Source organism: Bubalus bubalis, chromosome 1 (genome assembly GCF_019923935.1).
Source record: "Bubalus bubalis isolate 160015118507 breed Murrah chromosome 1, NDDB_SH_1, whole genome shotgun sequence".
NCBI classification, from domain to species: domain Eukaryota; kingdom Metazoa; phylum Chordata; class Mammalia; order Artiodactyla; family Bovidae; genus Bubalus; species Bubalus bubalis.
The window spans coordinates 200,061,659-200,071,630 of record NC_059157.1 but is presented as its reverse complement, the minus strand read 5'-3'; the positions used below and the strand labels follow the sequence as shown (position 1 = coordinate 200,071,630).

Sequence of the window (9,972 nt, the reverse complement as noted above, 5' to 3'; positions counted from 1 at the left end):
AGTGTTCTTGCCTGGAGAATCCCAGGGACAGGGGAGCCTGGTGGGCTGCCGTCTATGGGGTCACACAAAGTAGGACACGACTGAAGTGACTTAGCAGCAGTTTGGTCATAGCTTTTCTTCCAAGCTTTTCTTTCATAGCTTGGGTTTCCCTAGTGGCTCAGCTGTTAAAGAATCTGCCTGCAATGTGGGAGACCTGGGTTCGATCTCTGGGTTGGGAAGACCCCCTGGAGAAGGGAAAGGCTACCCACTCTGCTATTCTGGCCTGGAGAATTCCATGGGGTCACAAAGAGTCGGACGTGACTTTCATTTTCACTAAATCAACTTGTTAATTTTTAGTAAATTTCTGGAGTTTTGCAACCATCACCGCATTGAATATTGCCATCATCCTGAGAAGTTTTCTCATGCCTGTTTCCAGTTAATCCCTGCTCCTGTCCACAGCCCCAGGCAGCCATTGGTCTGCTTTCTGTCTGTACCAATTTATCTGTTCTAGAGATTTCATATAAATGGAATCACACAGTATGTAGTCTTTCTTCTCTCTGTGCTTTGAAAGAAGATAGAAGTCTGGCTTCCTTCACTTAGCATGTTTTTTAAGTTCCTTCCATGTTTTAGCAAGTATCAGTTGGTGATGGACAGGGAGGCCTGGCGTGCTGCAATTCATGGGGTCGCAAAGAGTCGGACACGACTGAGCGACTGATCTGATCTGATCTGATTGCTCAAAAACATTCCAACCATTCACTTATCCATTCACCTGCTGATGGCTATTTAGCTTGTTTCCAGTTCTGGTTCACTATGAATAATGCTGCGATGAGCATTTGCATACATGATTGTGTGGAGGTATCTTTTTATCTCTCTTGCTTAGATTCCTAGAAGTGAAACTGCTTCTGGAATAGCCGAGCCACTTTACGTTTCCACCAGCAGTATATGCAAGTTCCAGTTTCTCCACAGGCATCCTTCTCAACATTTGGTGACATGGGTCTTTTTAAAACTAGGGCCACTCTACTGGGTGTTACTTATGTCTCATCGTGACTTTCACTTACGTTTCTCTAATGACCGATGGTGTTAAGTATACATTTATATGCTTACTAGTCATTCAGATTCCCTTTTTGGAGAAGTATCTATCAAATCTTTTGCCAATGTTATATATTGAATTGTTTGTCTCCTTTTTCCTAAGCTTTAGTTATTCTTTATATATTCTAAATAAAGTCTTTTATTAGATATATGATTTGCAAACATTTTCTCTAAGTCTGAAGTTGTCTTTTGACTGTCTTAATGGTAGCTTTTAAAACACAAAAACTTTCAGTTTGGTCAAGTCCAACTTGCCAGTTTTTTCTTTTTAGGACTGTGCTTTTACAAAGATTTTTCTCCTGTATTTTTTTGAAGTTTTATTGTACTCCTGTACTTCTGTCTACAATCCATTTTTGTGGGGTAAGGGTTTAGATTCCTTTTTTTTTTGTATGATTTTTTTTTCTTTACAGCACCTACATAAGGAATATACGAATAAAGCTGTGTTTATTGGAGTTACAGAGAATCTAGTATGTTTTTAATGTGTTCTGGAGATCTAGCGTCAAAGAATCCCTACAATTTGAGTCCTTGAAGGTGAAGATGCTTTTGGTTGGGATAAATGGTCTCTGTACTTCAATAGAAGCATAAGAGAGGAGAGGACAGAGCTTAGAGATGTTGCAAGCGCGTCCTTCCCAGGTCAGGCAATCAGAATCTGCTGGTTGCTGTCCTAAGGAGAAATACTCATCTGGTCTCAGCCTAGAAATGAAGAGTGGTATGTAAATGGCCTGCCTAGCGTGCTGGGCATCGCCTAGTCTATCTGCTTGGTCAATAGATAAAGATCAATGATCAATTCTGTTTCTTCTCACAGGTCTGCATTTCTTTAATTACAGGGGTGCTTTGGGCACCAGAGGGGGAAGTGAGAGGGTAACAGGCAGGAAGGCCAGGGGTCTCCAAATGGAGGAAATAGCCTGCAAGTGTCAGACATTTTTATCTCTCTTAAGCGGCAGGAGGAAACAAACTAACAATATTTTTTTCCTTCTCTATACAAATTTAAAGAGAGGTTTCTCTTAAAATACTGTGTTGCCATAATGACACCTGGTTTCACCTGAAGTTAGCTCTTCTTGAGCCTAGAGATAACCAATGCCTTTTTCTTATGGAAATGTTTGTCTTAAGCTATGCTAATGTACTACACCTTTACCCCAAACTCTGTCTCCAAGTCGGTTCCGCCTCTTGGCCCAAAACCTACTTGACAAACCAGTATGTTATACTCAGATATTGTTCCCCTAATCTATGTAAATGAAACTATTTGTATGGTGGTCTGCCCTTCTTTAAGATTCAAGTTAATTATTTTATGGCCCAAGATAAACCATTTGGTGCCATTCTAAATTATAAGACATTCCTTTCTTTCATTAACAGACTGCTAGTGACTATATAACATCCAGCTGAAGACTAGCAGGGGGGTACTCTTTCTGCCCCCTTCTGATGCCTATGTCAGAAGCTTTCTCTATCTCCTTTATACTTTAATAAAACTTTATTACACAAAAGCTCTGAGCGATCAAGCCTCGTCTCTGGCCCCGGATTGAATTCTTCTCCTCCGGGGGCCAAGAATCCCGGTGCATTCGCGTGATTCAACAACAACCTTTCAGAAGCGAGGACAAGGTGATAAATTAGGGTAAACTACATGTAGAGGCGGTCACGTTGATTTATCAGGGAGATGGCAATCTTGTACTGGATCCTGTAGAATGCAGACACTTTTAAAGGCACAGGGACCTTCCAAAATAACCCCCTTCCCCAGGCACCAGTCCCTTTAAATCTGCGGTAGCCGTTAGATCCTCATTCTCTAAACTTAAGTTTTTCTATTCTTCCCAGTTATCACAGAGCGTTCATGAGCAACCGCCACTGGGCTAATAAATCACACCTTCAGGGAAGAGAAACAAACAGTGATGAGGATGAGAGCGATGGAGGAAAGGCCACGTGCTCGGGGCGGCTTCGTGCGGACTGCACGGGAAGGAGAGGACGCGCAGGGCCGGGCGGGCGGCCAGCGGGGAAGACTGCTCCGGGCCTCCTCCGAGAGCAAAGCCAGGTCAGCGCTGGCTCGCGCTGATGCCGTCACCCACTGCTTTAGAATTCATTCTGATTCCACACTATCGTTAAGCTATAATCCTTCAGGGTTGGTGGGGTGGGGGGGAGTCCTTATCGCCAAAAAAGTTAAAATGTCTTTTATACCAAACGTGCATCTCGGAGCCACCCCTTCTCTTTTCAGAGATAACTGCTTGTTTATTATGACACCTTCTGGAACTTGCCACCCCATGGACGTGCATACACAAGTTCCATAAAGCATGTGAGAGTCTGGAGTTTTCTTACATAGATCATGAGCCACCCTGAACCTTGCTTTTTTTCATTCATTAATATTGATATTGCATATATTTACATTTCTAGTATATTACTACAACATTTCTCAGAGATCTTGCCACACCAGGACACAGAGACCGCCCCATTCTAGTGGTCCAGATGTGGTACCTTGAATGCTGAAGAGTGTATCCTGTGCAGTTGGATCACACGGACCCAAATCTCACTTTTGTCCCTGCTGGAGAGGCTGGAAATTTATTGACTCTCACTGTGCTTTAGTTTCACACTGCGCTTCAGTTTCACACTGCTAAAATGGGCATAAGGACAGTATTTATGCCGTATTAAAAGTTAATACATGAAAAGCCCTTAGAACAGGGTCTGGTGCATTGTAAGCGACAAAGAAATGTTTATCCGTTGTTAATCATTTAAATGGCTACACGGTGGGTCTATGCTATGGTGTAGTTTCTAATTGATGTATGCTTAGATCATCAATAAGTTTTGCTATCATTAATAAAGAGTACTTTCCCTAAACATGCTTCCTTATGTATCTTTATGTATGTATTCCTACCCTATGTGTTTCTGTACGGTAGAGACAAAAAGTGGAATTCCACAAGGAAGGGATTACTTGTCAGATACAGCAGTTTTGCCAAATTGGCTTCCAATTTATATTCCTGCCCATAAAGGAGAGCACCAATTTTTCCATACTCTTGCCATCAATTACTGTTTCAAACATTTTATTCCTCTAAAGAACGAGAAATAATCTTTCTTTCATATTTTCATCTGAATGTCTCAAATTACTAGTGGGAACAAAAATATGTTCATGTTTATTGCTCATTGAGGTTTCCTCAAGGTGAATTCCCTCCTCGCAGTCTTTGGCCATTTTTATATCGAGCTGTTTGATTTGTGGACCCTGTTGATATACTCTGCAGAAGGACACTGAGTTTGTTATATGCTGCCCATATCCCGCCCACCCCAATCTAAGTATTAATTTGTTAAAGTTCTGCAAGGGAATGTAACCCGTTCTCAACCTGTCCTGTCATCGGTGGGCTCTCAGGAGGATTAAACCACAAGGATACCACTATGGCCACGCTCAAACCGCAGCTCTAGTAAAAGATGAGGTGGCCCAGATGGGGACTCAGCTCAGAAAATGATTGGTGCGCCAGACGCTGCCCAGCCTTGGCTGGCTCAGGCAGGAATGCTTCTCTAAGAGCCTCTGAATGTTGTGTTTCTGATTACTTCTGCATCCTGAGCTGCAGCTACCCCAGGAATGTGATTCCCGGTGAGGAGGTGGTGAGCTGCCAGCCTCTGGAAGGAAACACAACAAGCTCTGGCATAATAAACGTGAGTGATGGAGAATGAACATGAACCCTCGCAAAGTTCTCCTGGGACCTTCTATTTAAAGTAGCAGCACCCACATCGCTAGAAGCAGGTAGAAAGGTTGAAGGCTGAGCCCAGAGCAGACTGAATCTGTATTTCAGTGAGACCCGCTCAGGTGGTTCCTGTGCCCATTACAGTCTGAGAAGCACACCGCTAAGGCTGTTTAAACAGGCCAGAAGTACCTGTGGGGTGGGCCTAGGGTTTCAATTACCATCAGTTATGAGTTGAACTGCAGCCCCTAAAATTCCCTATTGCCGGGGTCCAGCCCCGGTGGATCCAGGGAATTCGAAGCAGGGATGGCGTCGGCGAGGATCAGGAAACAACTGCTTAATTAAACGTTAATTAAGGATATAAAGAGTAATAGAATAAGGATAGCTCAGTGAGGAAATTCAGTGGTGAAAAGAGGCTGAATAATTCAGCCAGAAGGTGAGAGAAAGAACGACATGGGGAGACCAAGTTTCGGTGAACAAGGCCCGCACTTTATTTTCCAAAGTAGTTTTTAATACCTTAAGTTATGCATAGAGGATAATGGGGGAAGGGGTAGAGTCATGCAGTTAGCCAGGCTTTCTTCCTGCAAACTTATCATATGCAAAAGTTTAGGTGATTTGCATCATCTTCTGGCCCGGAGGCCTGTTAACATTTTAAGGAACTTCTTTTTCTCTAAAGGTGATTATTCTAAAGTCAGGCACCACCCTCCAAAAGCATTAGATAAAGTTGCATTCCTATAGGGCAAAGGTGTGGTGGGCTATAACAAGAAAAAGAATTAACTCAAGGGTCCAACATTACAAACATTAAAGCTACTACTTACACCAATTATATTAATCAATATACTGCCAGGGACACAGCAGGTAAGGGATATGGAAACTTAGCAGCAAACATTGGCCCAACAAGTGAAAAACCCTTCACCAATACAATTTCTAATCAATCTTTTAACTGCTCAAAGGAATCTGTGTTTAGACAGTTTAGAACATCTCATGCCTCTCACAGTTGGGAGGCTCTGAACAATCACATGTGGCCGGAAAAACCTATTCAGGCAGGCTAGAGGACTTCCAAAGGAGTTTGTAGGTTGAAACACTATCACACCCAGGACCTTTATTAACTGGAGCTGTAAGTTAACTCTTTTTTTCAGAGAGAGGTAGTGGGGGACAGCCCCCCATAAAGTCAGAGGTGTAGGTGAGAGCACAAAGCAGAAAGTAGGCAGACTCTGGTTTGGGGGGTAGATGCTCGAGAATTTCCAGGGGGACTCCTGAGGCTCAATCCCGCCTTTGCATATGCCCAGCCTCCTTCCTCATGACCTTTGCCAGGGGCAGAGCTCCTGCTCCCGGCACCCTATGTTGAGTCCTGAGCCCTCAGCCCACCAGAAAAGTGAAAGGCGCTCAGCCGTGTCCGAGCCTGTGTGACCCCGTGGACTGTAGTCCGCCAGGCTCCTGTGTCCATGGGATTCTCCAGGCAAGAACACTGGAGTGGGTAGCCATTCCCCTCTCCAAGGGATCTTCCCAACCCAGGGATCAAACCCAGGTCTCCTGCGTTGCAGGTGGATTCTTTACTGTGAGCCACCAGGGAAGCCAGAAGGTGACCTTAGTTGGAGGCAGGGTTGCTTCAGATGTTGTTAGTTAAGACGAGGCTATACCAGGCCAGGCTGGAGCCTTGATGCAGTATAACTGGAGTCCTTGTAAAAGGGGACGCTGGGCACAGGAGAGTGTCCTGTGAGGATGAAAGCAAAGGTCAGGTGGTGCAGCAGAAGCCAGCCGTGCCAGATTTCGTTAGCAAACCCCCAGGAGCTAGGAGTGAGCCTTGGAATCCACCCTCGCAGCCCAAAGAAGGAACCCACCCTGCCAATGCTGAGGTCTTAGATGCCCAGCCTCCAGGGCTGGGAGACAAGGCAATTCTGTTGTTTAAGCCCCTAGTTGGTGGGCTTTATTAGAGCAGCAAAGTAACATACCATCCCATGGGTTTCCCCTGATGGAGGAGCTAGGCATGCAACGCCCTGGAAAAGACACGCCCAGGTTTATCTTCTGGATGATGAAAACATGTAAGCAGAATAAATAGGGCTCAAGACATCAGCTCCCTCTCAGGCAGTCAGTCCCTCTCTCAGCGCCCTCTGCATGTCGTTCTCATTTCACAGGGCGTCAGCACTCGGCACCCCGACAGTGTGCGTGCCCGGGACGCGTGCAGCTCTCTCCCTGCCCTTAAATAAAGGGGGAAACAGGTGCAGAGAAGGGCTGGCTGATGGAATAACCCTGTGATCTTGTTTCTGCTCAGGTGTTGTAACTAATGGGCTGTTTAGAGGCAGTTTGTTCTGATGGAATCAAAAGAAAAAAAAAAGTATATTTGAAAGAGAATCCATTTCTTTCTTGGTCACTCATTAGTGACTCGAAACAGTTAGGTGCATGGTTCCTGAAACTGTAGCAGAGACAAACCACCCTCTTTTAATCACAGTTAGTTGCTTCCTACTCAGGCTTTCTTGAAGTGGACAGCACTCGGAAGCAAGGTGTTCTGCCGCAGACTACCCTTCACTTACTTTTATCTCTGTGCATTAGAATACATTTTATTAGTCCTAAATATATCTTTTAGAACAGTGCCTGATTCTTTTCAGAAAAAAATGTATTCTGGATAAGCCACAAAGTCCTAAGTATGGTATGGGGAACTATATTCCATGTCCTGTGATAAACCGTGATGGAAAGGAATATTAAAAGGAATGTATATGTGTGTATAACTGAATCACTTTGCTGTACAAAGGAAATTAACACACGTTGTAAATCAACTGTATCTCAATTAGAAAAAAGAAAAAAATTCTAGTAGCATTAACTAATGTTTTTGAGTAGTTAAATGCGCTAAGCTCAGAGCTTACCCTTGGTCTAAGGATTGTTACACTTATCTTCACTGCATCCATTTGACATAGGTGATGTGATTATCCCCATTATACAGGTGGGGAAACTGAGGCACAGAGACGTTAACCTAGCTGCTCATACACAGCTACAGAGACAGGAGGCTTAATCTTGACTGTCACCTTCAGTGGAATATGCATAACCGCAGCTCTACAAGGAAGCCTCCCTCAAGACATTCAGACACACGGTACTCCCAAAGGGTCTTTTTTTTTTTCCCACAGGCACCATGTGGCAATGGGTGCAGGAAGTAATGGAGAGCGGTAGGAAAGGCATATTGAGAGTTTGGTCTGGAGATAGCTAAATCCAGCCAGAACAATCAAATCCATTCTTTAGATCGCAATCACCAAGTCAAAACTGTCCCTAGAGAAGTCGGCAATAGAATCCAGCGCAGGGCTCTCAAACTCCACCTTGCAGCAGAATCCCCTGGAGGGCTTGTTAAACACAGATCCAGGTCTCCCCACAAGTCTTCCAGATTCAGTCGGTCTTGGGTGGAGCCGAGAATTTTCCTTCCTTACAAATACTCAGGTGATGCTGACGCCGCTTCTGGGGACCAGACTGTGAGAATCACTGGACTAGAGGGAAGGAGCACAGTTTCTGAGTCCCCGAGAGCTAAACCCCAGGCCCAGCCCATCACTGACCTCCTGTGTGACCCTGGAGAGGTTTCTAATCTCCTTTGTACCTTCCTTAGTACAAAGTGGACTAAGGATTGCACCTTGTCTGTTACAGCTATTGTAAGGCATGAGTTAGGGAATGCCTATTTTAAAAATTAGTACAGGACCTGGTACTTAATAAGCATTCAGCAAACACTAGCTTCCACCACAATCACTTCCACCACAACCACATTTTATTTTTAAATTTAAAAAATGTTTAAAATTTTTTTTTAAACAAAAATTTCAAATTAAAATTCTTTTTATTTTTTAAATTTTTATTATTTTTTGCACCCTTTCTATTGTTATGGATGCATGAGTGTGGGCTCAGTTTTAACTAAGTCCTGTTCGACTCTGTGACTCCATGGACTGCAGCCTGCCAGGCTCCTCTGTCCATGGGATTTCCCAGGCAAGAAGACTGGAGTGGGTTGCCATTTCCTTCTCCAGGGATCTTCCCCACCCAGGGTTTAAACCCATGTCTCCTGTTTGGCAGGTGGATTCTTTACCACTGAGCCACCAGCTAAGCCCTTTTCTTCCTATGTGTGTATGTGTGTTTGTTGTGTGTTAGTTACTCAGCTGTGTCTGACTCTTTGCGACATCATGGACTGCAGCCCTCCAGGCTCCTCTGTCCCTGGGAGTCTCCAGGCCAGGATACTGGAGTGGGTTGCCATTCCCTTCCCAGGAGATCTGCCCGGACCCAGGATTCGAACCTGGGTCTCCTGCATTGCAGGCAGATTCTTTACCTTCTGAGCCACCAAGGAAGCCCTTTTCTTCCTATGTGTACGGTTTATTCCTGTGCCTTCCTTCTTATCTCTTACATGCTAGACCTCTGTGTTTCTGTGTGAAAAACGTTTCTTCCTGATATGTCTTATGTCACAGGTTTGTTGAAAGCATCAAATGAGTTACTCTGTATAAAGACTTTAGCCTCATCCTACAGAGATCGTTGTTATTTCTTCTCCCTACCATTAACCATCCATTGTACTAAGCATTTTATTACATTATTTCATATGATTCTCACAGTAACCTATAACGTAGGAAACATTAGGATACTTTTACAAACGACAGAGCTAGAGCAATAGAGGTCAAATTACCTGCTCAAGGCCACTCCGCGATTGAGTCAAGACTTAAATGCAGGTCTCTTTGACTGAAGGGTAAACGCTACTTCTTCACATTACTCTACACTCCTCCCTAACTTTAAAACTCATTTCAGAATGGACTGAGGCCCCTTGAATTGGACATGCTAAGAGAAAGCTTTAATTTATAAATGTAAGTATAGAAAAATAGTTCCCCTTATGGGTCCAGGAAATGGGTGAAAGCTTGCTGCCGTGATAACCCCTGTCTCTTTGGGGATGATCAAGGTGACTTCCAGCTTATAAAAATTCACTCCGAAGGAAAACAGAACCGCCAGGAACTAGATGTATCCACATTTTCTCATTCACTAGCTGAAAAGCATTCTTCTATTTTCCGGTCTTATCCCTTGTTCCCTTGCTGGGTCATCATCTAGCCGCACAGAGGGACGTTGAAATAATAGTTGTAATCCTTTGAAACTGACATGTGCAATGTCAAAATGTTAGATTCAGATTTCCCTGAAGAAAGAGGTATACCCAGAGAAGCTAAGCTCCTGCTTCAAATCCACCCGAGTTAACTACAAGATGAAAATTCTTTTTCTTTGTGTAATTACTGAGATGGTCCCCACAGATGCTTGTTAT

The 9,972-nt window shown here is 44.0% G+C and overlaps 1 long non-coding RNA gene across 1 annotated transcript; it reads right to left on the bottom strand.

Moving 5' to 3' along the window:
* Window positions 1–5,966: 5,966 nt before the first annotated feature.
* LOC123335053 lies at window positions 5,967–6,931 on the bottom strand. Its single transcript, XR_006553342.2, has 2 exons — window positions 6,671–6,931; window positions 5,967–6,432 (listed from the first exon to the last, which is right to left on the bottom strand). It is a non-coding gene; the product is annotated as an uncharacterized LOC123335053 (long non-coding RNA).
* Between the last annotated feature and the right edge of the window lie 3,041 nt (window positions 6,932–9,972).